Here is a 24,730-nt window from a genome sequence, read left to right on the forward strand (position 1 = left end):
CCTCTACAATATAAGGACCTCTGTAATTGTATTATTGCATGCGGTGGTTATTCTTTTTGCTGTGCTGTTACTTCAAGGCTCTCTGAATACGAATGTGGCTTTCTGCCATCTGAACAACTGCCCTGTGATCTGAAAATCAAACTGTTGTGGGTTTTGGTTTTTTTGTTTTTTTTTTTTTTCCATGTTTAGTAATGATAGATGAACTGAGCTTTCAGTTACAGTTCAACTGGTTCAGACCCCTTAAAAAAAAAAGCTTTCCTCTCTGCAAAGGAAAGACAACAACTTGAAATGTAGTTGTTTGGTTGATGAAGTGTGAGGTCGGAAAGAGCATAGATCATACTTTCATACCTGCATGATCTCTGGAAGTGTTAGTGGGGATGAAACAGAATTATGAATGTGTTTCTTTCACGGAAATGAGTAGGATAACAATAACATGCCTAATAGGTGTATCTGTCAAATAAAGAGGAATGACATTTAGTGAGCCATTTTTCTGACAGTGCCTGAAATATGCCTGAGACGATTTCTACTATCTTATATTAAACTTAGTCATACCGGGTATACAATGTCCAGTCTAGAGTTCTTAAATGTGCCTAGAGAGTTGGTAGTTTTCCTGTGCAATTAGAAATTATTTCTAGAGTTCAATGGACAGTGGGAACATCATCAGTTTGCCTGTGTTTTCTTTAACTCCTCTCTTCTTCTCATGAGAAAAATGACTAAGTATCTGCGGTCTTCTTCCTCTTTACTTTGCTGTGTAGACCTGTGTAGATTCCCATTTTTTCCCAAATTTTGCTCAAGCTGTCTAATATTATAATCTTGGATAATATATGGCAGATATTCCATCCTGAGTAATAGATATCCTTATCTGACACAGTACAATTTAATGTGGCAAAATACATTTATTTTATATATAGCTTAATATATAGCATAACTATACATACCCATATCAAATAGAATATTTCTCAATGTTCACTGTCTCTGCCTTTCAGCTGGTACTAGCCCTGTTCATGTCATCCAACCATGGATTGTTTTTCAAGCACATTTTCTCCCTGTATGCATTAGCAATTGGAGATATCAGCTACTGAATGTTTGTTAAATATTTTGATTACTGTCTCTGTCTTCTGCTTTGGTTGCAGATGGAACAGTTTACTGGTTTACTAGTTTACTAAACTTGTTTCTAACTACACATATCCTGGAGTTGCACATGATTGTGGACACTTCCCATAAATAATAATGCTAACTGTATAAATAGTGATTTGCTGTTTATCCCTAAATAAAAAGTACCTTCTACATGCAGTGTGAACTTTAGTTTCCTAGAAGGACAGCTTTTGGTTAAATTTTAAAATGAACATGCATTTGTATGTATGTATGTGTAAATGTGTGCATGTATATAAAACATATATATATATATACATACATTTCTAGAAATATTCAAAGCTATTTACTTTTGGTTTTTTCTCTAATCATTATTCTTCATTATTCTCTTTCAGTATTGTCTTACTGAGTCACAAGGCAGAAATGAATGTAATTTTGTCAGCATTAGGATCTCGGTAACATAACTGAAGAATACATTGCCAGCTAACACTTAGCATCCACTAACTTTCCTTGTAAACTTGGTAATATTAAGAGTTTGCTGTCAGGGCCTCCTTAGCCAGAAAAGCAAATAATAGCAGGAGAGAGAAACACTGTGATAGTGGATCAGGTGTGTATATTTGAGTTCTTTTTCACGGAACAACCTGTCAATAAACTGCAACGGATGACTTGTTTCTGAGAACAAATTCACCTAATGGTGATGTCTTAGAATATGGCAAAACCTGGAAGAGTGGGGAAGCGTGAGCAAATACAGCAGACAAGTAACAGCAGCCACCTCTGTGGTAGTCATCCTTGGAAGTATAGTGGTAGAACTATGTACACCTAATATAAACTGAGTGGTCATTAGTTTTAGGTGGGGGGGTTGTTTCACATAATATACTTGCTGGCTGGCTGCTCTCAGTTTCAAAAACTGGTAAATTTTAAACAGTCTGACTAAACTTGCGTGTATAATGTATATGTTTAGCTGCACAAACTAATTGTGCAAGCATCTAGTAGTCCCATTCAATTTAGTGGAAGGAGCTGGGGTACCACTTTTATTTAGGCTTTTTGTTGAAATGTTTCAACTTAAACTGAGAACTTAAATATGGCACACATCTCTTAGAATTTTGCTTCTTGTATTCATCACACTATCACTTTTTTTTCTTTGGTTACTCTACTCCACCATGTTCTTCAGTAGTAAACTATTGTCTACCTAACATTTCAATTTATGTAATTATTCATGTTCCTGTTCCAGTATTTTAAAAGGCAGTTCCTATTTACAAAATTTAACAGTAATGTCATAGTTTTTATTAATAAAGCCTTCATTAATTAATTAATAAAGGCTTTCCTTTACTTCACAAATGGAATTTCAGTCCTTATAAAAGTAATGGAACACAGAGGTTATCTTCCACTTGTCTCTAAAGAGATTTTAGAAAGAAGTTCAAAGATTTAATAATGTGGGGAACACGTGTGTGTGTACACTCAACATAACTTCTTTTAAGAAATACGATTAGGTAACATTTTATTCTCAAGTGTTGCATTTTGTTTCATTACCAAATTAACAATCAAGAAGCAAGGACTAGTAAAAACAAACTTTAGTAACAAGATTATATTTATTTTTAATTGTAATGAATGACATTACCATTCCACTATTAAAAATTACAACATTGTGCATGGTGTACCTGCCCAAAATAAAACTTGGAAAAGGAGACTCTAATGTAATTCAGAAAACTGGTGATGTGATTTCAGAACCACAGGGGAAAAGTCAGCTGATTTTAACTTCCATGTTTTACAACATTCTTGTAAATCTAGAAACTAGTTACCAGAACTGGTGGTGACTGTCAACACTAGCTTATTTTAATGACAAATATAATTTATAATAATATCTCAGTTATTTAAAATTGAGTCAATTTCTCTGCACACCAGTGATAAGCAGCTACCCAACAATGTTGTACCAGCGCATCACCTTTTTACTATTAATGTTGCATAGTATGTTATTAACTCCTTTCCATCAAGCAGTGATAAGTTTGTCTGAAGAATTTATTTAAAAATTACGGACAGCAATTGGCAAAGGTGGACAGAACAGACTATTCATTCTTAGGACGCATCTTTAGCTGTTGTAAATCAGGATAGCTTTAGTCTGCTCTTTGCTTGTATCTGCTGCAGATTTGTCCCATTAATTCTGCTATTTAGAGTAAAAAGGTAATCGATCTTACACCCTGTGTTTGTTTGTTTGCTTTTCTTATCATGGGTGACTTTTTCCCTCTCTAAATTCTTGAGGAATTTGGGCCGTCTGCATCTGTCAGTGTTCCAGCTCCTCACTGGTACTTTTGAATGCACTCCCCTTCTCAAGGAGACTAAAACTTGCCCACACGTACAGTGCCAGCACAGGACCATGTACCACTTAAATCCCATTTTAACCTTATTTCAAGAGTTCCTAATGTCCATGAGGCATGGGGAACATTTACCCTGCCCCACTATATTCTAGAAATTTACTCTCATTCTAGTCTGTTCCCCTCAGAGTTCCTGGGAGGGGAGAAGGCTGGAGCAAATTTTCCCATTCCCTGGAGCTATGGTGAGAAGAGAAGTTATTAAATTGGTTTTAGCAAAGCAGCAGACTTGCCTGAGGGGAAAGAAACCTGCTGAGCCCCTTTGGGCGCTTCCGCTGGCTGAAAGTCTCTGTTTATCTCCTTGCTACTGTGTTTCACACACAAGGGTTTTTTGTCAGCTTTTGTGCCGGAGTTTTAATCCAGCCCTCTGTCTCTGGCAGCCTGCCAATCGGTTTCACACTTGCTTGAGCGTTTTTGGCTTTTAGCTACTTTCATAGGTGGCAGCTGCGGCATACAATCCAAACAGCTGGCTGGGGCAGCAGGTGGCCAGGAGTGTGTCTCACAGATGGTTGCCTTCCACAGGAGGATTGAATAACGGGGAGAAGTGTAGCGTCCTCTAAGAGCTGTGGCAGCTGCATCAAGGTGGTGCTAAGAAACAGGTTTCGTTGTTGTGGAAGAGTACGAGTGTTTGTAAATTTTGGTGGAGCATGAGAATCTGGTGTGCTTAGCTCAAGAAAAGAAAAAGTTAGGTGAAATCCTTGCTGAAGGCAAGAAGTCCTTTTGTAGCTTGTCTTCTAAGTTCTCTTAGTTTTAAGTCACTAAAACTTTACGGACATTTTCTAGTTTATAATATTTCTCTACATTTTGACTGACAACCAAGAGAAAAGGGAGTAGTCTTCTATCTGTTCCAGTCCACATCTTGTAGATAAGTAAGAATGTAAGATTAAAAAGGAACTCTTAGTGAAATCCAGCACACTGAAAACAATGTGAATTAGACTATTGATTTCAAGGCTAGAACATAAGATTTTATTTTTATTTCTTTTTCTATATAAAAAAGAACTATAAGAAGCAAAAAGAACATAAGCAATGTATAAAAGTTTAAAAAGACCCCAGTTCAATTCTCTACTATTGGGAGGTTTGTCCCTCAATACTGTTTTCCAAAATCGTTACCACTTAGTTTCATTCAGCACTCCAGCGTTGGAACAATAGATTATTGCTTCATATTTTCTGAAAGGAAATATATTTTTTGCTGTCAGAACTGGTCAACATTAACCATAATTTACTTGAAGGCTTCAAAAGAAGGAATAAATCAAGCAGATACTCATCCGTCCAACACTCTTAATTATCTGAACATTAAACAGGCGGCCATCCTCCAACTCTTTCTCTTCCCACATCATGGTGTCTTTCTCCCACAGTCAGAAGTTATCAAGTCTGCTAATTATTAATGAACTTCCTAAATAGCTGTGCAGAGCAGGCAGAAAAGCCCAACCCATTAAAATGACATTAATGTAAATACAAAATACTTCTATATTGTTTTGTGTTCATTTGCTCCTTCTTACTGATCACAATCAAAAGGTCACTTAATCATATACGTAACCTTAAACCTGTGAATAGCCCGTCCCAGTATATATTTGATGAGTTGTTTTGCTACTCTGCATTAGGATTTGAGTTCAAGTTATCAGTGTGTTACTGTAGTGAAAAAATATGCCACTATGTATGTGTACAAGCGAACCTACTTAGAGCTGAAAAGATAAACTAAAAAAGGTGAAAGATTTCTGAAAATAAAAAAAAAAAAGAAAAGAGCAATTGGCCTTAATTCTTTCAGCTTCTTCATGATTTATAAGGTAGCACTAAGGAAAATGTTTTTCAGTACATTGTTTTTCCAAACACTGCTTGTCTGATGTCTTTTTGTTTTGGCTTCTTTTACATTTAAAAATGTTGAAGCTGACAAATCTAGTTTTTCAGTTATGCTGGAAAACTGCCTACTAGCTTCTAGTCATATCCATCATAACCCCTCCGATAATGTAACTGAATAGGAAAGATGGGTGTTGTTTGTTGGATATCCTCTGTGGAAAGGATTGAACATGCCATTTTGGTGGTCTGTTACTGTCTCTCTGATGCTGGGATGTGATGGACTATAATAAGGCGTTTGTGGAGTTGAACAGGACTGAGGAAGCGGACCGGGTGTTGCTGAGGAAGGGATTCAGAGCAGGGCCCTGTGCAGATGTCACACTAGGCTTTCATCTGTGCCTTTCATCTTTCTTCCATTAAAAATGTTTTATTGTTGCTTCCTTCAAAAACAAAATAGAGAGCCAAATCTTTCCTGATGGATACCGCACATAATCTTTGCTTGTCCCAGAGGAACATTTGGGGATGTAAACCAGAGTAGTAATAAATCAGGAAAGCTTTTGACAAAACATTAATCTAGTTCTGTCACTTCAAATGGATAATTTTCAGTCATGAATTTGATGGATGTGGAGGAGTTGCTTTATTTTTCATACTGTGAAAGACTGCTGAAAAAAGATGACTGGAAGTAATCCATGAAGCTATGTTTTACACTGAAATTTGCTTTAGTATTCGTTGAGCTAGGCCAATATATGAAGAATGACCAGCTTTAATAATCTGAAATGTCCAAATCATAAATAATAACAGTAGCTGTAATTTAAAGAAGATGCAAATTTCCCAAATCAGGCTGTAATGATTCTGGAGAGTGAAATCCTTAGTCGGAAAGCAAACAGCATGGAGGATCTCCTGTGACTCTCAGCTGAGCAGCTGGTGTTGCATTTCAGTGGTGAAACGTTGCGATCCTGCAGTTGAGAGGGGTCCTCCAGCAGGCTGCTTCTCTGCTGCAGAATCGTGGTGCTACCTGATCCCGATTGCTGAGGTGAAATGTTAGGAGAGGACATCTCACTTTAAATTTGTTAGATATAATATCTAAAAAGTTTATTTTCTTTGCATTTCATGCTTGCACTTTCACTTTTTACCTTTTGTGAATGTATGGAAATTATTTCATTATGATCTCCTTTGTATAAAGCTTTTTTTCTATAAATGGCAATTATTGTATGCAAAATTAATCTGCAGATGTTTCAAAATTGCATCAGATTATGTAAAACATTTTATAAGTCTTGCTCTGTCATAGGTCTTTTGCTCTTTTCAGCTCAGCAAGCTTTTGTGTTTTAACTACAGCTGTTTGAACCAGTTTTTGGCAAAATTTGTCTTGAGCTACCCTAGGGAGTTGTTTTCAATCCATTTTTCTTTGCATGTGTGTTGCAAAGTTCTTACCACATGACTTCAATAAAAGTAGTGCAGGCTCCAAGTTTCTTGGATTGATATGTTGGGAGTCCTCATTTATAGTTATCATGCAATTGATCACAGCCTTGTCTGACAGGTTTGAGTTTAGTAAATCTTTCCTATATCTGAACACTTTCAGTGGCATCTTTAGGGAAAAGTATGAATAAACATAGAGAGACTTCAAGTGGATACAGGGCATTCAGTGTAATGAATTATTGGTCATCTTAATGTTGCTGTCAGTTGTATATTTCTGTGGTTAATATTTCTAGGTTTAATCATCATTCTCCACCAGAATGAAAGCAAGGCCTTGGACCTTTGTCTAAATGACTGAAACATTAGAAAAAGGAGAACCATGAATTAGACTTTGTTGAATATTTTCAATCAATACATGACTTAACAGAAAATTACTTTGTGCCTAATGGGAATTTTTCCAAGAAAAGAAGTCCCTGATGTAAAAGCAAATAAAATTATTAACAGGTTTGGAAATTAAAAAAAAAAAACAAACCCTATAATAAAAGGCAATATTTCTAGGGAGGAGAGGCGGAAGGATCGATAAAAGGTCCTCCCAGGTCAACAGTGCAGAATTATTATAATTCAGTATTTTTAGGTATTTGCAGATGATGAGTATTTCAGGATTAAATTCATAAAACCCTTGCTCTTTGAAAATATTTCCTTAAGCATTAAATGCTTTCTGAATTCTCACCCGTACTAAATAGTATATTACCCTGTAATAAGAATGTTGTCATTTGGACAGGGTCCAAATTAAAAATAAGCTGACAGAGGAAAGAAAGAACTGTCAGATGAGTTGTCTTTGCGTGGCTTTTTTGCTTGAACAACACTGCTAACATGTTGTAATAACCTCCTTTTAAGCAAGAGAATTACACAACAGACCATGTCTCACATCGTCTCATTCTGTGTTTTCTTGGCAAAGAGCCCACTTGGTTAAAACTGATGTATGTTGGACCTTTGAATTAAATAACAGGAAGTGGCCAGTGAATCTAAAGAAATTAAGATTCCTTCCAAATCTGAAGTCTGTAAAACTCTGCCCAATAGTTCGTACAACCAGTAGACATCTCAGTCAAAAGAGAGAGATGGATAGTTCCTTAGCTTCCACTGTTGCATCCTTCAAATACACAGAACATTGTTTGGTAAAGTTCATGACGCTATTTCTTTGTTTCAGAAAGAAAATCAGGCTACAAGAATTGACTTTTGTCTCTGAAAGGCCATTATTCCTATATGAAGATATTCAGAGATTTATTATCACAAAATTATACCAATAGTGGGTGGCTGTTGGTGCAAGGTAGTTAGTAAGGAATTTTTAACTTAATATTTTTTGAAAAATTTTCATCAAAATCAAAGCTTTTCACAGAAACATTGAGCTTAGACGGAAACATTCAGATGTTATCTGAAGTGCCAGATGAAGTTGAAAAAAAAAGTCTTATGCTAGTTAAACTAATTATGCTAGTTACTGGAGATGTAAAAGTAGAGAATTGTGGATGAGGTAATCCGGTGAGTGCCACATTGAACTATTTTGAATTATTTATCCTCCCCCTCCCCCATATTGTTGAAAAGTACCTCATTCATTCCAAAGCAAGTAACCAGCGTTTTTTTAAACTCAACATAGAGGAGACGCAATGCATATTTTAAGACAGTCCCTAGTACAAAGGTTGTCAGATCAGGTACATCTCTTCCTCTTGGTGTTCATCTGAATTGCTCAGTCCTAAACTATTAACAGATTGTCTTACTTCTTAGCTTGAAAACAGACTGTCTTTTAAATATAATGATTGATGAAATACCATTGGTATCTCACCTGTGCTGTATGTCACCTGGCTGCTGTTCACTGATGGCTATTACTTGAGGGAAAATCCATTTGCCTATGTTAAAAAAAAAAGAAAAAAAGAAAAAAAGATGGTATTAAGTGGAGGGTGGGATGTAAGACAGGATACATTGCTGGCAGGATGTATATGGGAAATTATTTGGTTGTAAATTTGATCAAAGCTTCAGTGCTGGAGCAGCTATTGTTTTTCATTTGTCTGTCTTTCTTTCAAAGAGCTAATACAAATTACCAAATTACTGAAAATTTTAAAAGGTGAATACGAATTTGTTTCTGTTCATACTTTGTTTCTACTCAGTTCAGGATTTTAGTAGGCAAAAGCAAAATAAAACGCTGGATGTTGGTCTCATCAGAAAAAAAAAAAATTAGAGGACCAAATTTCCAAGTTGTGGTTGAGCCATGCGAGCAGAGTGCAATGGAACATTTGCAGTTCTAGAGTGGTGCAGGTTCTGTTGTGTGGATAAACAGGCGTGGAAGTAACACCAACACCTTTTGTTAGTATTATTAACATTAGTAATGATGAGAAGAACTGCAGAGGTGGTCAATTTTAAGATGTTTTAGGAGATGGCATTTAGAGATTATCTGGCCTGAACTAAAAAAAGGATTTCTCTGCTGCTGACAGTTCTCGCTTCCCTTAGAAGGATATAGATAATCTGTAGTGAATGAGCAGGTAAATGAACCGTATTGTTAGTAAAACTAAGAATAGTGAAGTCCTCCTCATTAAAAGGAAAGAGAGCACTGTGATAGGTATTATAACATAGTAATAAAAATTTAATGGTGACTTAAATAAAGAAGCAATGGCACATACACACGTGGATGGTCTTTTCAAATCAGCACCATCCCCTCTCTCACAAACTGAGATTTCCTTTCTCATCTCATCTAGTAAATGGCTTGGAGAGTTCAAATCCTTAGACATAAAAGGTGACTCTAACTATTTCAGTGTAAACAACAAAGCAGGCCTCAACATCTCTCTCAATAAAATCCTGTTTTATGCTTCTTACTCTTCATTTTTCTAGCTTGTGTAGCAGGGCTTATATCCAATAGATTAAAAAAAAAAAAAAAAAAAATCTCTTTTCCCTTACATAAGTGCTCGGTTTTCATGTTCAGCTTCTCCCAGGAATTGTTCAGTCTGTCATCCAGTGAAATTAAAATAGCTATTCCCCCAAGGCCTCCTTACGCTCCATTCGCAGATCAGCGCTTTCTCACGTGTATGCGGTGGTGGTTTTATATTTACAGATCTACGTACACTGGTGCACATGCTTTCCTGCGCACAGTCTTTATAATCTAATCTATGGTGCTTCATATTTGGAAACTGAAATCTTTCTCCAAGATTGATCTGGAAATGGGTAGAGGATGTGATCTACAAAGCAGCATGCTTCTGGCAGTTGAAAGGCTTGAAACTGGGAATTCTCTCCACCTGGCTCGGCAAGCATTTCTGTCTCTCCTGCTTCAATATCCCAATTCTTCTCCCAGGCTGAGGAGTCAAGGCAGTCTTCACTGGCTTGGGAAGGGAGGGAATTGCCACGATATTCCCAGTATCTGCACAGAATAGTGGAACTATGCTTGAAGTGATGCAAAAGAGGCTTTAGGCAGGCTAAGGGACAGACTAGTCACTGAGGGAACTGAGAAGGATAGCAAAGCAAAATATCTTTATAGGAGGAAGGATGCAGAAAAGCAAAAGAGGAGAGCAGAGATAAGTAGTACAGTAAGTAATATAGTTCTGCTGTGTTATCTGAGAAATAAGAGTTAATTTCTCCCAGCTGTGAAGTTTAGATTCAGTTGAAGACCTCGTGTGAGAACTGGGAGATTTAGAACCATTTCCACAAAAAAGCATTATTCCCAAGTATAACCTGTGAGGTTACTCTCCCCTCTCTATATAGTGTAATTTTGATTTGATTGCCTATATTGCTACATGTTCCTCTGGAGACCCTTGTGCCTAGACATGTAACCACCCTGTGCTTCTACCTCAGTCTAAGTTATTGATTCTAGAAAACAAACAGTCATCAACTTCCCTTTCAGAGGAGCCACTGGAGACTCGTACTTGATCATTTCACACAAATCCTGACTTTGACTGAACTGTCCTCCTTTGCCTGACAATAGCTTTTCTAAGAACCTGGAAGATTGTAGGCCAAATAGTGGTAACTAAACAGTCAGCTGTTCATTCAGAGAAAGAAGATCTTACATTTTTTGCATTGCAAACATGCAAGAGAATGTTGTCCAGGCAGTGGCATAGGCAAAAGCCCAATCTCTGCTATTCTGTACCCAAGGGTAGTTCTGGCTGATGTGGTTTAGACAGTGTAAAGAATAATGTGGAGTCTTTGTTCATACCCTAAAATTAATCTATATGACAGAAAGTTCGAAGTATTTGCTGTTCCTGTGACAGTTGGGCCCCAGCTAGAAGTGCTTGCCAGAAATTGCCTTTCAGTTGCAGTGCAGTTGAAGGGACTGAAGGCAGATGAGAGTGATGTTCACAGCTTAGAAATGCAGTTCTTTGCCTGGTTAGTCAAGTTGCTATTTCCAAAAAGTTATGATGGTCAGCAGAATTTTAAGTCATCCTAAGGTGACTTATGGTAACCACCATATCCTTGAAGGCCTGCCTGTCCTTAGGTCATGTCTTTTGAAACTGCCTCATGTTTTGGGGACTCATCATCATCTGGTCAAATTGCACCTCTGTTACTTTCCCTGTCTCAGGAACTCTCCCAACCTGCTGCTGAGGCCAAGACCTCTGAACAACCTGATCCAATATCAGAGTTAGCTCTACTCTGAACAGGGAACAGACCAGAGGACCTCCTGAGGTCCCTCCTGATGTCAGCTGTTATGTGTTTCTGTAAGTTATAAATGAATTCTGTAACTGACTTGGCTTGTTTACTGATTAAGTTTCCACAGTCCTTCAATTCTTGAGCCATCAGGGTGGTCCTCAGATAATGTCTTGCAGAAAGGGTGCTCTCATCTTAGGAAGGATTGAGAATGATATGAGTGTTTCCTAAATAAGCAACCTGGTAATAGGTATCATCTGTTGGATGGACACTTTCATGAGTAACTTTCTGTAGTGTTCCACACAGGTCATTTTACAGCTAAAAGATAGTATCGTGGTGAAAACCAGAGGATAGGATCCCAGACAGACAAGAATAGTCAAATGATATGTTCAGCTCCAAGGAATTCCACTTGCCAGCAGCGATGACAGTGTTGGGCCACTGCAAACACTCCATCACACAAATGTTAATACTATCTTTCACCCAGAAGTGTAATGAAGTATGCTTCCTCCTACCTCTTGTCAGTTCCTTGATATATAAATATTGACGTTCAATTGTAGCCAGTGAGGGATTTTATATTTACGTTAGAATAAGAGCAAATGGCATAGCAGTAGGGATGTGCACTTTCTTCTGTAGCATCTGAAGAAACCAAGCCTGAAGGCAAGCTGAACAAACCCAAAATTATTTAGTAAAAAAAAAAACCAACCCAAACTAGAGGGGCTAAGTTCAACACTGCTTATATGAAGAGTTGTTTCTTACACTTTTATTCATTTGTTTCAATCAGAAGTTTTACAAATATATAAAGGAAAATATGAAGAAAAATTGCGAAAAGGAAAACCTTTAAGAGAAATTACCTGATTGTTCCATTCTGCCCGCATCACCAGTCACATGCTTGGGTATAAAAGTTCTACAACTAGGCAGAAAACATAAAATTTGATGATGATATAATTTGAAAAATAGCTGTATAAAAAGCCATAGTTATAAGTGACAGCAAATGCTCTTTGGAATAATAAACCAGTAGTTTTCAATTAGTGTTAAATGAGAAATTATGTTATGTCAGCTGATATTAAACAGATATAAATGCCTGGATTAGTACAAAATTATCTGATGTCTGGAAAAAAATTTAATTTACTGAATTGATATTAATCAGGCTCATTAGCTTTAGTGTGGCAGCTGCCATCTTGGTTAATGCAGAAGGGATTGAACAGCGATTTCCAGAGCCAAATCCATGGGCGTGGATTAACTGAAAGAACAGTCCCTCATCGTGAGTGCTGCAACACTTTATACATTTTTAACTGAGGGAAGACCTTGTTTGTACATCAGCAAGGGACGGGGGGTTCTGCCTGGGAAATAGGGCATTGCTATCTGTCATAATTATCCTGTGAGCAGTGGGCACAGAGGAGGTCAGACAGTAAACAAGATTTCAATGCTTCTTAGGGCTTGGCATAAGGACGGCTGATAAAACTCTGCTTACCTAGCTCAGCTAATTTCCACTTTGACCTGTAGCATTTCCTTTGTTGAGTCTGGTATTAGAAGTCAGTATTTATTCTTCTACTTAACCTTCTCCACAATGTCATTCCATTGTGTGTGATGATTTCTATCAGGAGAAGCATTTTTATTAATTAAACTTTTCTAATAGGCACTGCTTAGCCAGCTTCTGAGTGACTTGCATAAGCATCAGATCTCATGTATGTGTTTTTGTTGATAGGGCGATTTGTTGAAATTAATTTAAACATCCATCGTGGCAAATTTTCTTGCAATTGTCAGTGCTTTGTGCTGTGTGTCGCTCAAAAATACATTATGTGGTCATGGTATGAAAATGGGAAGTCACTTAAATAATGGCCTATTTTAATATCATTTTTTGCATCAGTGTAAAGCTGACGCATGCAGCCTTCAGCTGTTGCCCTGCTTTATCATCAGGAGATTTTTAAACAGCAATTTAAAGGAGGTTTAAACAGCAATTTGCCTGGCTCTGCAAGGTCTGCCCATGGCTGCCACCCTGTGAGTACTGCTACTGCTTTGCTGGTAGAAATAATATGGCACTTATCCATGTTAATTTTTGGCACACACAGATTTTTGCTTACTCAGCAGAGTACACATCTAAGGAGAAATGTGGTTGATTCAGGGCTATGCACACAATAAAAAGTGAATGAGCATGCATATGATGGGAGAAGGGAGGAAAGTTATGATTTCTGCCTCTCAGTCCGCTACCCAGCTGCACCCTCACATGGACTGAGCATAATGACAGCGCTTCGAGTGCAAGAAAGATACCTATAGCAGAGCCAGTGAGTTTCAAAGTCCCAGCAGCTTTTTGTGTCGGATGGCTGATCTATATTTATTCTGCCAATGCAGTAACTGCCCCTGGAGAGCACGCTCCACTCTTTACCTGACTCAGGACATATGGAAATAATGACATCTGCTTACTGCAATAACACTTCCACAAATGTGATTGTGAATCTTGGAACTAGAGCTGAACTTTTCATCACAACAACTAAATCTTGATTCTGCTTTGCTCATGGGCAAAAAAATGCCCGTGGCTGCTATTTTCTCCCATATGATTGAAAAATGTTGGCTACACGAGTACCGCATGGAAAGGAGATGGCAATGTTATTAAACAGACCTATTTGCCATGGCATTTACCTCTGTGGCATAAGAGCAGCTTACAAACACAGCATCCTATGAGGAGGTAAATAATCCTTTTCCTCTTTTGAAAAGCAAAACAGAAGCACAGAAAAATTAAAGAATATTACCAAGTTCACCCAGCAAGTAAAATCAGGAATTCAGGATGGATTTTCATTCCTATATCTGCCTTAAATTCTTCTGACATTAAAATCTATTAATTTTAGTACCAAGACTATACGGTTTGATCTGAAGAGAGTCATGTAAGATTTCCTTGATAAAAGCTTAAGAAGTAATGCCTTCTTGGTTAGGGGTTCATTAAAAGGGAATTGAGCTTATTCAAAAGTTTATTCAGATCTGGTCCCACAGTTGAACGTGTCTCAGCAGAGCTAAGATGGACTTGTAAACCTTGATGAAACCTAATGTCTACTACCCAGCAATGAAAGATCAACAAGCTGTCTGAAATGCGAGATTAATTTCAGCAAGCCTCTGCAAACTAAGCCAACCTAATTTCACATAGGTCTATGCCTCACTTTCCTACTGTGCCTGCCCTCCAGCTCTTCTGTTTTCCATGGTAACTAGGCCGGCTGTCAACTAGAAAAATACCCTTGGGCCAACTAAAAAAGAAAAGTTTTCTCTTACTAATATCTTACAGCAAGCTTTCCCTGGTACACGAGCTTAACTTCCAATTCCCACTTCTCTTTTTACAAAGCCAATATTTGGTGGCAATAAAGCGGTGAAACGGGAGTTCAGAACCAGACCAGTATTTAAAAGAGAGAAATCTAAAGATATTTCCTTCTCTGCTCTCCTCTCCTACCCTTGCAAAAGGTACTATTATTATATATCAGGGGGAACGAAAAATGAATAGAGACCAAGAAAAGAGGAAGAAAAATAAAACCAGAGAGGAAGAAAGAAAACAGGCCTAGAAAGAAGGGCTATGAAGATAACAGAAACACTCTTCTTTACAATGTAAATGCTTGTTCTTCTCTCCTGCCACTGACAGGAATGAGCTGACAAGAGCCGTCTCTCATGGTCTTCTCTGCTTTAATTAAATGAAAGCATGGTAGGTATCGTCGTGTTTGAGGAAGACTGCAGAGTGGCCTTATGCATAAGGAGAGCTGCAGTCTGAAGAGATTTCTCCCTTAGAAAAGTCAGAATAATGAAAAGATGAAAAAGCATTATTGGGATTCTAGAGACTCCACTATTGAAAAGTCTGATTCTCTGTCTCCTGTTCCCTGAAAACAAATGAGTTTTGCTAGGTTTTTTTGAAGTGTAAAGGACCGTATGTCTTCATGATGCCACTTGATTTGAGCTATGGAGGTTCTCTCGAAGTTATTCTTCTGACAAAGTCACACACATGCACAGAGGTTACAAGTTGCTGTGATCTGACGATCTGATCCATGCATCCTTTGTTGTTGTGCAGCATTCGTCCTATTACTGAAGCTATACTCTTCAGTAGGCTTCTCTAATGAGATGCCACATGGCAAATTGCCAGAAAAAGATGACTTGGCATCTTACAGAAAGCATACTACATCAGATATGAGAGGAATACTTAAAACAGAAGTTTTGCAATCTTGTAATTACACTGAGTTACCGTCATTGCTGAAACACCTAAAGCAGTACCTTGCTGAAGGCTCATTATGCGTCCCTGTTCCTGTGTAGGCAGTGATCTGAACAAAGTTCCCTTTGTTAGATCTTGGGAAAAGAAGATAAGCAGGGCCGCTAGCTAGAGCAGAGACGACCAGATGAAAGTAAAGATCCAGAAGAGACAGACATGTCAGGAAGTAACGTGGGATCAGGATCCTAGTTCTTCTTGAACCTCTATTACCTGCGCCTAAAACACAATCGATCTACAGACAGGTTCTTCCAGAGAAGTGATGCTGCCTTAAAAGAAACATGAATTCTACGTGTATTTGGAATGTATCGGATCTCATCTATCCTTCCTCTGCTGTTGACATATGAGCACCTTGTCTGTAAAAATCTGAGACTCTACTTGAAAGATAACAGCTTTGATTGTAGACATTGTTAAACAAAGCAAATTCTTGTACTGAGTGCAGAGCAAATAGGAAAATTAACAGTCCATTTCAAGATCTACTGCTCTGCAGAATAGATTCTTTTGAGGGACATAATATTTGCAAAACAATGTCACTCTCTCTTCCTATTCCCCCCACCTCCCAAAAACCAAACCCCTCCCTCACCATGCCCAGGGTGAGTCATAAGAACGGTAATCTGAAAACTCTAGGATTATAAAGTACAGATGTGTATGAATAAAATCTGGAACTGCTCCTAATAAGAGCAGCCAAAGGCCATAATGACCTTGTAGAAAGACAATTTTAGTTTTCTAAAACTAAACCCTGAAGCTACTTCTATATTAGTATGTAAAAAAAAATTTTAAAAAAACAACAACAACAAAAAAACCCCAAAAGCCAAAAAAGTGCATAGAGCATTTTAAAGTGAAGTTAACCAAAGTGTTACAGTGTAACTCAGGTTTAATTCTGCAGTTTCATATAAATCTGGATTTCCCAGCGCATGCAGAACCATACAGAATTAGTTCTGTGTCATACATTTTGTTTTATAGTGTCATGAGGGATTTTTTGTTCCAGCTGTGAAGCTAGTGGGAAGCTACAGAAGCTATCCAAAGCCATTTTGGTAGACATGAACTACCCAAACAATAGGCAGATGAAGAAAAACATTTTCAGATTCTCCTTGGTGTATTGCTGTGGTAACTGTGGCCTAAATTCAGATACAGTACAAAGCTTAGCAACTCCATTGGCTCTAGTGGACTGCTTGAACATGGATTAATTTTGCGTTTTATTTACGTGGTTTGAATGTAGAGTAGCTTAGTCACCTCCTGTGTCCAATTAATTGCTGGCATATTTGGACATCATCCCATTAAAGCCATTGGGTCTGCTTATTTTAGTGGTGATTATCCCATCTAATCCCATTCAATGCAAGCTTCCAATGCAGTTACCCACTGGGAAGAATACAACAATTTCTGTTATGCCTGGAATGAATGGTGCATTTCAGTTCCTGTGCTACAAATTTACTCTGAGCTATTACAAAGATAGATGGTTTGTAGCTTTCAGGCTTGCTGATTCTGGTGTTAAGTAAAATACTGCATGAAATTCTGACGACAATATGGCATTCGTTCTGAGGAGAAAATCTGCAATTTTGAAATAAGTGCAGACAGGGACATACCTAGTCACACGAAGAAAGCACCGGCAAAGATGGAACCAGACTTTTCAAAATTAATGCTAGACTTGAATGCCATGTTTCTCATTCAATGCAAAATATTACTGCCCCATTGATAATCTTCATGGAGATATTAAATGCAATACATTTGTTATGCAGCTTTTTTTTTTTTTAATTCAGAATACAGTTTTTGGAGGGCAAAGTTAATCATTCTCTTTACTGAGATAGTGGTACTTTTTCTGTTAATAGTTGAGAGCATTTAGATCTATAGTTGCAAGCCTGAGCTTGAGTCACTCTTGGCCTTAATGACACTTCAGGGTGAAGGCATTTCATTTCTGTAGCTTTGGACTGATGCTTTATTAGGGTGGGATCCTTGGTGGACTGTGAACCCTCACTCATGGATTCTGAAGTTATCCAAGGTCAGCACTGTTGTATACAGATATTGTTGAAAACAAACACTAATTCTGTTATGTTGGTGTTCTGCAGGTATTTTTTGTGTTCATGATAGTGTGTTAATAAATTTGGTCCTCTGCTGCTTGCAGACCCCACCCAATGAAGAGAAGCAGACTAGAAAGAGACCAACTTTGCTAACAATTTGTTGCATTTTTTTCTTTTTTTTTACAAACTGGAGCAGAAAGAGACAGACACTGTTAGCACTTCTTTTTACTAGATAATTCTTGTAGCATTTATATTAACATTAACACTTCCATTCAACAAATTGGAGAAGTCATGTTCTGCGGGTGGTCACTTCTTTCTTAGACCTTAGACCAGGTAGCATCTACTATCTGGCAGTGATAGTGGTACCTGTGCACCATTATACTCTCCTATTAATTCTTGATACAGTTCATTTTCAAGGTAAATGCTCTTTTTTCTCCAGACAAACCCAGTTTTATCTGGGGTTTATTTTCTTAATACAGAAGTGTATGCAACTAACTATATTACGTATCAAATAAAACATTGTTCTGCTAAGGCAACCTTAGCAGGGTTTGGCAACTTACTTGCATAGCGTAGCATAGCCTTTGTTTTCACGGATCTGCTGATTTTTGTGAGTCAGCAGGACATGCATTCCACAGTTAAGGCATTCAGTCAGATCGGGGGGAACTGGTTGATTGAATCTACTGGATCAAGTGATTTGTCTGGATGCAAATTGTGTTGCTGTGTTCATAAAGATCTTTGAGAGGAGATTAGCAAATAATGGCAACTAGTCCCATGGCTCCCTTAGAAATGTTGTGTTTCCCAAGCCTAACCAGCATACTTTATAATAAGTCTGCAACAATTTTTTGTTGTCTAAGGGAGACCAACGTGTTAGGCATATGTTCTAAGTTATGTTATAAAAAAAGAATCAGAAAACAAAAAAGCAAAATGTATTGCATGGCCTTTTAAAACAAAATTTCACTTTAAGCAGAGGTATTTTCTGTTCAAGGGTAATGCTTTGAAAAATGAGTCTATAAAAGCAGCTCTGTTGTATGAGAAGCAGCAGGTGAAACTGACTGCAGGTTTCTTATGTGAGAGTTGTGAAGATCCAAAAGTGGACAGGTGCTGCAAGCTACTGAACAGCTGCTGCCCTTCCATCCTGGAGACTTACTTGGTTAGAAAGATTCAGAGAAAATACTGTACCACGCTTCACTCAGTCTACTCAAGAAATGTAAACTTTCATTCTCTTCTTGTTCTAGAATAGAAAGAAAGAAGAGAAGAAAGATCAGCAGACAAGGCAGAGTTCTGCCAGCCCTTTTTTGCCTCTCCCTTTCTGCTGGCTTTGTACTTGGTCAAAGAAAGGGAGAGCCAAAGGGAGTTCGGTCTTGGTCCTTCCAGTCAAGTGGGTGATCTTGCACTGTGTTTCTGCAAAGCTATGGAAAATGCCCAGTCATTTGGGAGAATGCTATGAAATGAAAAATGCTATGAAATGAAATGCTATGAAAAATGCTATGAAAAATGCTACAGTCATTTGGGAGAACTGCTATGTCCCTTCCATCTTTGTTGTACATTAACTCTTCTGCCTAATTGACTTTGCTCCCCATTCTCCCCTGCAGAAATTGTGTTGTTCTCAACATGTTAGGCATTTTGTGCTTCTCAGTTGTTCGTTTGTTTTTATGTCTGTTGCTTCGTTGATTGCCGTGCCCAGAAGATCTACACAGAACAGTGCTGTCATTTCCTGTGTTTTCCTTTCTGACTTGTAGTACATAAATCACACCCTCCTAGAATTTCAGGTTAGTTTATAAAAGGAGGTATTATCCTCTATCTATTTTAAAGGAAGTTGACAGAGATAGCCTGTAGGTTTCTCTTGAATAACAAAGGACCATGAGAACAGAGCCACTTTAAGGCTTTCCAGCAAGGTTAATGAAATTAAATTTTGCTGTCCAGTGAAGGCTTATCCCACTGAGGCTGTGAAGGAGGCTGGGAACAGCAATTACATTGCAACAAGTGGAAGTCTTCCCTTCTGTTCTCTGAAGCAATAGCTGCCATCCTATAGACGTGTTCCTGGGAGCTTCAGCAAGTTCAGTCATCCATTCTAGGCACTGGCAGAGAGATCAGAAAAGCCACAGTCATATTTCCCAGCTTGGCACTCTGCTGCCTTAGAGTCTGGCCGTGTCTAAAGAGGCTGTGGCTGAGCAGACCAGCTAGTAAGTGAAAAAGATGAGTTCTGCAGACTTGGCTGTACTCTGCAGAAGAGTAAGGGGAGTTGCGGGCATAGGGGATGGAGGACGACAGGTACGTATTAGAATCTGGAATTCATTGGAGTTCACAGTGTTTGTGCAGTACTTGCTATGTTGATATCTCTATCAAAGGGATTATTCCCCTTATCGGTGGCGGGGAAGTAAAAACCTTGTCCAATGTAATCTTGGGGAGATAAAAGAAAAAACTAAGAAAGGTTTTACTTGCAACTGAGTACTTAATAGCAGCAGTTGCCCACTCATCCTCATGGCCCATCACACGCTCGATGGAGGTATTAATCTTCAGCTGCACATTTTTGTCATCTCTCTCATCCTTGCGTCTACAAGTAACTTGCAGTGGGATTTAAGAAGCTGCAAACCCAGATGCAACCCTGCTGGCAAACCACCCCTGTTACTTACTCTCCTGTTTAAGAATGCAAACAGTAAAATGTTTTCTTCAAGGAGTTGAAAATGAAATCTGTCATATGCTTCAGGCATGTGCTATAGCTCCATGGCACAATAGAGCACCAAGGACAGCTTAGGAGTGTTACAGGATGTCTAATGAAAATCAAGACGGATGGCAACCTCAGACATGGAAGCTGTGCAGTGGTAGGGAAGTGGGTGTGCTAATCTTTTGATATGAAGGGCTGTGGAGAGTCATTTTAAAACAATTATTGCTATAATGAGCGGCAGTCTTGTACTAATGTTCTCTTCTCCTGTGACTTGTCCTGCCCCCAGCTTAGCAAAACAGATAACAAGTATAAAATATACCTGCACAACAAAGCATATTGACTTCCTTGGTCAAGTTTACCAAAGATTGACCAACAACAGTAGTAACTCAGCACTCACCTTAAAACCCTAAGGCACCTCATTTTCATGGTGTGTCTCTGAATTCAAAACACCTTAAGCAAAGAGTACACAGTGTGTGTGCTGGTAGGCACAGCTTTTGTGTAATAAATACCAGTTATCACTTGGAAACGAATTAACTAGGGTCACTACTCTGGCTTTGACACCACATGTACATAACCCAGTCAAACTGTACCTAGCTCTTTCATAGCAGGTAGGGGCTAAAACCCCCAATAAGATACTGGAGATCCTGGCCTTTTCTTGGGCTTTTTTTGCTACAATGTGATTTAACAGGCTACCTGCAAGCTAATCTGTCCTGTCAAGCATTACTCTCTGGTTCACCCTGCTCCCTTTTCTGAGGAGACAAGGAACAGATGTTCAAGCAGCAGAGTTGTCTGAGCAGCCTCACTCTTTCACTTGTCTGCCAAATTCAACTCAGGGAGCAGACTGTGCCTGCTGCAAGGGCTTTAGAGCACCAGCTTCCCTTTCTCTCCACACCACAGAAGGAGAATGAGGCCAGCTCACCTGTTTTGGTACCAAGATCCATCCAATCTCATTCCTTTCCTTCCTTTTTTTTTTTTCTTCCCTACTTTTTTTTTTTAATTTTGATTTCCCTTTTCTCCATAGCTGCTGTTTTTAGCCCTGTTTCTCCTTCTCTGACACAGCAGCCAACTCAGCCTGATTCAACCCCACCTTCCTTTCTGCCCAGTGGCAAAGGTCTCTCCAGCACACTTGTGTTTCTGTACCTGGAAAAACCATACACACGCTTCTGCAGCTGCGAGTGCCAGAACATGGTGCTGGAGCCACCTTGCAGGCATGGAGTGGGTGCATGCAGAAAGGACGAGAAGCAGCTGCTTGCAGGAGGAAGTCGGGGCATCTTTCAGGGCACCCCAGAATCTGACTTGGAACCTCTGACTGCTGCTAAGCAGGGGCAGTCTAATTTGCTTCTTTACTAAATTTCAGGTCAGCATCCTTCTGTTTCCAGCCCCGTTGTGCTATTTCCTAGAAAGTGACCTTGGGACAGTGTATCTGAATTTCCCTGGCCTTGCTGAGAATGAGGGCATTTGTCCCAAATCAGCAGACCCTGAAGAGTGAGGAAGTCTCCCTGTTGTTAGGAGCAAGATCCTCTGTCTAGGCCTGGCATAAAGCCAGGCTTTTATATTGAATTCTGTCTTGCAGAACCCTGTGAAAATTGTCAGGGGAAAAAAAAAAAAACCTTCACATATTTCCTTACTGGCAGGCTTGAGTTTTAAATCACTCCAATTTTGTCTTCCTTTGCCACAGCTAGGCATCTTGTCCTAACTTGAAAATTTCATTAGTGTCTTGAGCATTTCTCCATCCTGCAACCTCAGAAGCTGCAGACTTTCCTATCTCTGCTGAGTTCTTACAACAGCAGGGTGAAGATGTGTGGGCCAGGAAACCGGGAAGACAGAATTACAACTGCGTATTTGTTCAGTTGTTGAATAAACATTTCCGCAAAGCCTACAATGAGTCATCACATTAAAAGCTGTCCTTTGTATCCTCCTTGGGATTGCTTTTATAAAATGAATATAAAAGTCAGACCCAGTCAATCCAAATAATTTTGCAAATTAAGGTCTACAGGCTTTTAAAATCATACCTACCCCAGTGGGCAGGCAGATGGAGGTTGTGCTGCTTGTACTGCAGTCGCCAGACACATTTTGAGTGCAGAGCCCCGAGTCCCTCATGGGGCTGCTGAGGAAGCACATGCCCTGTCAAAAGCTGCCGTGTGGGTTCAGACTGTGGAGTGTGTGCTGGGCTGCAGCTGGCATGGAAATGAATTTTACCCGCGGGATCGTGATGACTGCCTCAACTTTCCCTGTGGACTGGGCTCAGGAAGCACATTCAGGCTCTATACATCCCCTGTCCTCATGCACACGTTATGCATAAGCTATCTGAATCTGGCCCATATTCCTTTCTCAGGTCAAAAAGAAGTCTTTATGTTGTATGTGCGTATAAGCTTTCTTTCTGTGAACACTCAGCCATAAGAATAATAAAAAAATGGAGCTTCGAAGTTGATCTGCCTTATGCAGGGAGTAGCTCTGTTTAAAATAGGAAAACATTTTGGTTTTGCTATTTTGCTTCCTGTATGTGAAATCCTAAGCCTTTCATTTTAGGGAAATAAAAGTTGTTTTAATGTTCTGTATATCTGAAAGGATTAAAGGGACTTCTCAGACATGAAAAGGTAGCCTTTCTGGATTCCCTAAATATGTACCATTAAAAATGGAGTAGATGAACTCATATGATGTAGGTGCTTAGAAGCTGATTCCAATGCAAGCCTAAGCGCAGACAGAAGATTCTGTACCAACATAACCTGGCCAGTTCAAAATAGATATCACAGTGATGTCTTCTCTTAGGTGCACTTGCACTTGCCTTTGCAGGGCAGAAGTGAACAAGTTCATTCTACCTGTGCTCCAAGAGAAATGCAAGGTGTTTGTCTGGACTGAGACTGAGCTGGGCTCTGCTTCGGTAGATTAAAATTCCTGCCTATGTGACAGTTTGGACTGTGCTAGTAATGCTTTTGTTTAAAAAATAATTACCAAGCCTGTTCCTGACTTGCTGTTGAAGTGGACAGAGTATGTTTTTGTTTTAAATCACCTTGTTTGCCTGCAACTGAGCTAAAAGGCCACTGCAGAGTGTGATTCAGTACCCTAAATTTAGGATATTTTACACAGTATAGGGCATCTGAGACATCTGCATGGGAGTGGCACACATGAGTTATTGCCTCTAGTGGACCCATGCCGTTCCAAGGCAGCAGCTGGAGGCCAAATAGGATTTCGTAGGATATCTAAAATGGCATGAGGTATCTACTATTAAGCAAATGAATCCCATCCTGTGGAATCTTGGACTTACTCTGCTTGAAATCTGGGAGAATTAGTTTATCCACCACCATATATGCATGTGCTTTCAGCCTTCTTCAGTTTGTGGAGGATTCAGGATAAGAATACAGCTGTCTCTATGTGCTGGGGTTTGCCTTCCACCAGGCACTGCAATGACAATTTGTATTTCTTTCCAATCCAAAAAGTAATTATTTGTTTTTACTAGTCTACAGAAAGAAATGTCATTTCAGTCTCGTCCAGAGAGTGCTGATGATAAACTTCTCGTATCTCTTAGCTTTCATGTCTAGGCATTTCTGATAGAAACACCACACATTCTTTTAAGATTTTCAGTACTTATAAACCCTTAGATGTTCAGAGGTTTTGTGTAACTGGAAAGGCTTTTCAGAAACCAGTAGGTGATATTATTCTGCATTGAATTATACAAGAAAAGAGGACCTAGAAGGATCGTTGCCTTATGAAAGATGACAAGAATCCCTCATTGCCAAAAGATGCATGGGCTGCGGTAGCAATGTTGTAATGCCTTATATATGATTTGAAGGATTTGAAGTGTCTATAGTAATTACAATTTTTTACCTTTAAATATCAGTGCTTGATATATATCTTGTTCTTGCTTTTTGTTATGTGACATAATCATATATGATGTGCCTTGAAAGTCAACAGCTTCTCTGATTTCTGTCCCGTGAAAACTAGCATTATTTGTTAGGTTTGAGTAACCTCGTCAGGTAAGGGAAACTGCATTAAGATTCAGACATTTATAAGGATTTTAAGGTTTGAGATGTTCTTAGGGATGAAGTTGTGGGGAGGAAAGTTCAGACAAAAGCAAAGAACAGTTCATCAGTCCTTCAGGCAAAGGGAAAACTCAGGCAATGGGCAGGATGTTAGTAGCAATATAAAGCTGGTGATTACATCTACACTTACAAAAATAAATTAAATATATACAAAATCTCTGGGCCACATAAGGAAAAGATTTCCCAGTGATCAATTCAATTAACTAAAAAACCCCTGTAAACTCCACAGCTTTCCTGGCCCAAATGAATGTGTAATTAGAGAAGACTGCATGGTAAACAGGAGGGGGAAAAAAAAAAGTATGTTTTGTTTTATTTCTGACTTTTATGTTGGTAATAACTCCAGTTCCAAAGCTTTTATAAACTTCAGTAGAACTAAGAGCTGAGGTTTTGCTCTAGACCAACACTTACCAGTAAAGAAAGGAATAAAGTGGGCTCATTTCACTCTTTTAGCAGTATAGCCAATTTCAGAAATGTCTCCTCAACTTAAAATAGTGAAAGTT

The 24,730-nt window shown here is 38.8% G+C and overlaps 1 protein-coding gene across 1 annotated transcript in view; it reads left to right on the top strand.

Moving 5' to 3' along the window:
- The window catches only part of PIK3C2G (phosphatidylinositol-4-phosphate 3-kinase catalytic subunit type 2 gamma), a 222,599-nt gene that overhangs the window by 107,578 nt on the left and 90,291 nt on the right, over nt 1-24,730 (top strand). The gene's annotated exons all lie outside the window — the stretch shown is intronic.

The sequence above is a fragment of the Mycteria americana genome, chromosome 1 (assembly GCF_035582795.1).
Source record: "Mycteria americana isolate JAX WOST 10 ecotype Jacksonville Zoo and Gardens chromosome 1, USCA_MyAme_1.0, whole genome shotgun sequence".
Lineage (NCBI taxonomy): Eukaryota > Metazoa > Chordata > Aves > Ciconiiformes > Ciconiidae > Mycteria > Mycteria americana.